A 6,036-nucleotide genomic window follows, 5' to 3' on the forward strand; every position below is an offset into this window, starting at 1 on the left:
GCGGGAGCGCTCCCGCAGCAGCGCTTAGACATGTGAGTGTGGTCGCAGCGGCAGCACTGGGAGAGAGCTCTCCCAGCGCTGCAGGTACTCCACCTCCTCATGGGGATTACCTTGCAGCGCTGGGAGCCGCGCTCCCAGAGCTGGGGCACTGTTTACACTGGCGCTTTACAGCGCTGTAACTTGCTGCGCTCAGGGGTGTGTTTTTTTCACACCCCTGAGCGAGAAAGTTGCAGCGCTGTAAAGCGCCAGTGTAGCCAAGGCCAGAGACTGTGAATGGCTTGCCAACTACAAAACCAGTTTCTCCTCCCTTGGTTTTCACACCTCAACTGCTAGAACAGGGCCTCATCCTCCCTGACTGAACTAACCTCGTTACCTCTAGCTTGCTTCTTGTTTGCATATATATACCTGCCCCTGGAAATTTCCACTACATGCATCTGAGGAAGTGGGTATTCATCCACGAAAGCTCATGCTCCAAAACATCTGTTAGTCTATAAGGTGCCACAGGATTCTTTGCTGCTTTTAGTCCACTGTGGTAAGCACTAGGTAACACTCCCTATTATTAGCAGCTAAATACCTGTAAGGGATGCATAGCTAAGGCTGTGTTAAATTTTGTACTTCAGCAGGAATTAAGTTTCTCTGTCTATTTTTACAAGCTTTCTTTCCTAACTCAGGCCTGAACATGCTTCTTTGTGGTGTCCAGTTTAATTTTCCATGGCTACACCAAATAGATTGACTAGATGCATAGATTCCAAAGCCAGAAGGGACCATTGTGTTCACCTAGTCAAATTGCCTATGTGATGCAAGCCATAGGACTTCCCCGAATCAATCCCTGTTTTAACTAGAGTTGATCTTTTAGAAAAATGTTCAGCCTTGATTTAAAAATTGCTCATGTTGGAAAATTCACCACAACCCTTATTACATTGTTCTAATGGTTAATTATCCTCACTGTTAAAAACTTGTGCCTCATTTCTTGTCTGAATGTATCTAGCTTCAGTTTCCAGGCACTTGATGTTGTTAGACCTTTGTCTGCTAGATAGAAGAGCCTATTATCAAATTTTTGCTCTCCATGTAGGTACTTATAGATGGTGATCAAGTCACCTCTTAAAATTAAATGGCTTGAGCTCCTTGAGTCTGTCACTATTAGGCATGGGGGGGGGGCAATTTCTCACCTGCCACATGCTTTTCATTGTCACTGTCATCTAGGCAAAATGAATATAAAACACCATTAAACCTGAAAGGCTAAAATTTGCACCTTCTTTGCACAGGTGTAACCAGCATTGCCAGCCTTTGGTGTTCAAAAAATCAGGAGCTAGGCCCCAATGAATGATGAGATTGCCTTAAAAATTATGAGATTAACCCCCCCCCCCATTTGTCTTGTTTGGGGGCTTTTAAGCTTCATGTTTTCATGCTTTCTCTGTAACCATGAGTACTAAAATCTTACTTAAAAATAAAAAAGCTGATCTTCTGACATAAATGAAGTGAAACCAGAAGTTGAGGTTTAAGGGGGAAAAAAACTCTAAATATTGTGAGAGTTGGTAACAATTAGGCAGAAGGATCAAGGCAGAAGGAAATTAAAACCAATTCTTCTTGTTTGTCCTATGGGAATACCTAAATATCCTAATGAATGTAGGAGTTCCTTTTTGCTGGGCACTGCACACGCACATAAGGCTAAAAGTTAAAGCCAGAGTCAAATGCAAAATAAGGCACGCTTAAAAGAAATCTTTCAACACATTAAACATGAACCACTACAGCATATAGCTTTTGCAAAGAACCACACTGTACACATAGAACATATGTGTTTTTAACAGTGAGGTGTGAGGGGTTTTGAGGTTAACTCATATCAACCATAACTTTTTGTCAAAGTGTTTTGGGTGAGTTGTTTCTGATGTTAGTTTCCTTCAGTGTTCCAGCCCCGGTTCTGGGACCTTGATTGTTTATGATTCTTTTCAGCAGCCTTTGACATGCTGAGGAAGATAATGTTTGACCAAAGGCAGAGTAAAGCCCTTCGGAAACAGAAATATCAGAAACAAAAAGAGCAAACAGTGCGACACGGTAATTATTGACCGTGCTCCAGTAGTAAAGAGAATTTCTGACTGATATCAGGGCCTCGTTGTGTACATAGTTGGAGGAAAGCACCTGTTTCAAAGACCTTATTATCTAACTAGACAAGACAAAGGGTGGGAGGGGAACAGTGAAGAGCCAGGAATTCAGCCCAGGTGTCCTGTCCTACCCACTAGACCAGGGGTGGCCAAACTGTGGATCGCGAGCCGCATGTGGCTCTTTTACAGGTAAAGTGTGGCTCGCAGAGCCCCTCATGCCCCCCCACATTCTCTGCCTACCAGATGGGGCTCAGAGGGGAGCTCAGGACTTCTGCCCAGTGGTGGGTTTCAGCTCTGTGGAAGGCACCTGCCAGGGCTGGGGGCTTCATCCCTACAAGGCACACCTGCTGGGCCCGGGGGCTGCAGCAGCAGCAGGACTGAAGCCCCCGAGTTCCAGCAGGTGCCTTCTGCAGGACTGAAGCCCTGAGACCCCCTTCCTGCAGGGCAGAAGGCCCTAGTCCCACCATCCTGCCACAGGGATGAAGTCCCAAGCCCCAGCAGACAATCCCAGCTCTCAGACTTCTGAAGATTGTCATATGCGGCTCAGGGGATCAAGGTTTGGCCACCCCTGCACTAGATCATGCTGCACTCAAGAGCACCGTTGCTTCTCCATGCAGCACAAAACCTCAGATCCTTGATTACAAGTGCAACTGTGGAGAGGACGATGCAAAGTTGGCATTTAGCTTGAGCCTTTGTATCTTCCTGATGCAGGGCTGGCTGCATACCCCAGGGTAAGAGAAGCCGGGAGGCTGGTCTAGCATGTGCCAGGTGCCAGTGACCCAAGGGGCTTATAGGGCAAGGCTTCCTGGTGCAGGGGAGAATCTAGCTATCCCATGATTGCTGGTGCATGGAGGATCTGTCTCTCCCGGGGTGACGTGCATGGAGGATCTGTCTCTCCCAGTGTTTGTGTGGCATGGGGGATGTGTCTCTCCCGGGGCTGCTGGTGCATGGGGGATCTGTCTCTCCTGGGGTTGCTAGTGCCTGGGGGATTTGTCTCTCCTGGGATTGCTGGTACATGACTGATCTGCCTTTCCAGGGGTTGTTGGTGCATGGGGGATCTGTCTCTCCCAGGGTTGCTGGTGCATGAGGGATCTGTCTGTTCAGGGATTGCAGGTACATGGGAGGATCTATCTCTCTAGGTGCTTCCTTGACCCTCATCGTTATAGCATCAGAGCACCTCACAGCCACTATTGTATTTATCCTTAAAGCCCTGTGAGGTGGGGCAATGCCCAGGTGTGGTATGCCCAGTTTACAGATGGGGCAGTGAGGCATAATGAGGTTAAGCCTGGGACTTGAAAAGCTGCCTGAGAAATGTGAATACTTGAGTTCCTACAAAAATGAATGGGAATCATTAATAATATCTGCTGCTTTACTGCTGTAAATCTCAAAGCACTTTATACATATAGGGAAACTGAGGCACGGGGACACGTCCAGGTCTAGAACCCAGGTTAGGCATTCTCTCCAGCAGGCCACACTGCTTCCTTTTTCTTATGCATCCCCTCCATATTATAGAAGTCCAGAGTGCTGTATTTCAGGGTTTCCTTGTACTCCCCACATCTGTCTGTAGCTGTCTGTTGTCTCTTGTCATATACTTACCTAAGCAGAGTCAGGATGAGCTCTACCCTGACATCTGGTGGTGAATTATGGGGAGTGTGGAAAGGAATTTTAGGTATTTGCATTGGCACACCCACCCCACCTAGCATAGCCCACAGCAGCCTGGGATGGTTATTTTGACAGCTCTGGGATCCCCAATTTCTTTGTTATTGGGGCAGGAGGAATAAAGTGTTGTCACCCTGATTATGTGACTGAGGAACTATGAGACTGCTTTATGACAGAGATGTCTCAATATCAATTAAGTAGCACTTGCTAGACAAGGGACATGGGTGCCAAAACCCATTGAAATGAGAGAGGGTAGGGACTGGTGTGTGTATATCTGAGGGTATGGGCCCCCTTTGAGGACCTGGAACACCAATTGTATATTCTCCTCTCTCCACTGTTGAAGAGTAGAGTTAATTTTGATTCCATTAGGAGTCCATCTAGAGGCTGCTGAGCTGAATTCATGTTGGGCCAATGGTGCACCAGCACCGGGGCTCCCCTACTACATGCTGAAATCACTAAAAGAGCTAAGCTTACTGAGCTGAGATCAGTGAGTGCTGTGTTAACTAGTGGGGGAGCCTGAAGATCTATCACTAAGCGGCTGGCAGAGGGGAGCAGTTTGCAGCATGTTGGAGCAGCCCATGGAACAGTGAGCGGAGTGGAATGGTTTGCGGGGATGGCTGGAGTGCCTCACAGGTCGGCTGGAGGAGCGGCACAGTTGGTGGAGTGGAGCTGGTCGTGGTGAAGGCTGCAGCAGAACTCCATGGAGAGGTAGAGCAGTTGGACCTGGCCCACGTAAGGTGCCCCTTAACACCCTGTGTGTACCCCCCCATTTCCACCCAGGCTGGGGGAGTAAAACTCTGCATATAAACTTTTGAACTCTGGGGTGGCATTGACCAGAGACTTTTGGGTTGTTGGACTTTGGGTGATTGGACTTAAGACCCTAAGGGGGAAAGGACATTGCCAAACGTACTTGGAGGTGGGTTTTTGCTTATGGTTTGTGTTATAATCCTGTTTGTGGTGTTTCTCCAACATGATGCCGCATTGTTTCCCTCCTTTATTAAAAGGATTTTGCTACACTCAGACTCCGTGCTTGCAAGTGGGGAAGTATTGCCTCCTAGAGGCGCCCAGGGGGGTGGTATGTAATTGGGTGGGGGCTCGAGCCGGTTTTGCATTGTGTTATTGAAACGGAACCCCTGGATACTGAACCCGGCCCTTGTTGCTGCCAACTCAGAGGGGCAGAAGGGTTACACTTAAATTGTGAACTCTTTGGGGCAGGGCAGGCTGATCTGGTTGGCTTGGAGACGGGGCAGACCTGCCTTCCTAGGGGTTGTAGGAGGGCGGGCAGCCCTGGCTGGTTGGGGTAGGGTTGTTGGGGGCCAGGCCTGGCTGGGGGCAAATGGCAGGCTAGGAGAGGATTGGGGAATGGGATGGGGCTGATAGGGGGGAAGGACAGTGGTAGTAGGGGAGCCTGGGGGATTGGGGACCTGGCTGGCTGGTGAGCAGAGCAGACTGGATGGGTGGGGTAGGTTTGCTGGGCCTTTGATTCCTCCCTCAAGAGGAATAATTTTGTATTTGTTGCCTTTTTTTTTTTTTAACAAATTGCCAACCAAAAATCCAGAGAAATAATCACCCTGGTAGAGAGGAGCCCAATGGGAAATGTACAGATAGGTAAATGGAGGCTGAGAGAGGGGCTGGGACCTGCCCAAAAGCCATAGAGGGGTCAATGGCTCAGCCATGAATAGAACCCAGGAGTCCTGACTCCCAGGTCCTTCTGCTCTAACCACTAAATGTCACTCTCCTTCCACAACTGAGGATAGACCCCAGGAGTCCTGACTCCCAGCCTTCCCTATTCTAAGCTGCAAACCCCTCTCCCCTTCCACAGCTGGGAATAGACCCAAGGAGTCCTGACTCCCAACCCCTCTTTAACTCATTTAACCCCGACCTGCTCCATCTGCCCAGTGCACCTGCTAGGAAACAGGGGAAGCCCCACACTCCAACCCCATTTCTCCAGGAGGAGTGCCGGGGGGCGGTGGAGGGGACTGCAGACAGAAAGGGTGGGGGAAGGGCCCCCACTTGCTCTACTCAGGGGCCCCAGAAACCCCTAATCCACCTCTGAACCCAGGTAGGGTGACCAGATGTCCTGATTTTATAGGGACAGTCCTGATATTTGAGGCTTTTTCTTATATAGAAGCCTATTACCCCCCACCCCCATCCTGATATTTCACAGTTGCTGTCGGTTACCCTAGACCCCAGGAGTCCTGATTCCCAGCCCTCCCTGTTCTAACCACGAGAGCAGGGGAGAGAACCCAGGCGTCCTGCCTGTAGCCAGCCACTAGAC

The 6,036-nt window shown here is 49.3% G+C and overlaps 1 protein-coding gene across 1 annotated transcript in view; it reads right to left on the reverse strand.

The window, feature by feature from the left end:
• Positions 1-6,036, reverse strand: part of LOC127032792 (zinc finger protein 883-like) — an 87,770-nt gene that overhangs the window by 52,341 nt on the left and 29,393 nt on the right. The gene's annotated exons all lie outside the window — the stretch shown is intronic.

The sequence above is a fragment of the Gopherus flavomarginatus genome, chromosome 12, assembly GCF_025201925.1.
Source record: "Gopherus flavomarginatus isolate rGopFla2 chromosome 12, rGopFla2.mat.asm, whole genome shotgun sequence".
NCBI classification, from domain to species: Eukaryota; Metazoa; Chordata; order Testudines; family Testudinidae; genus Gopherus; species Gopherus flavomarginatus.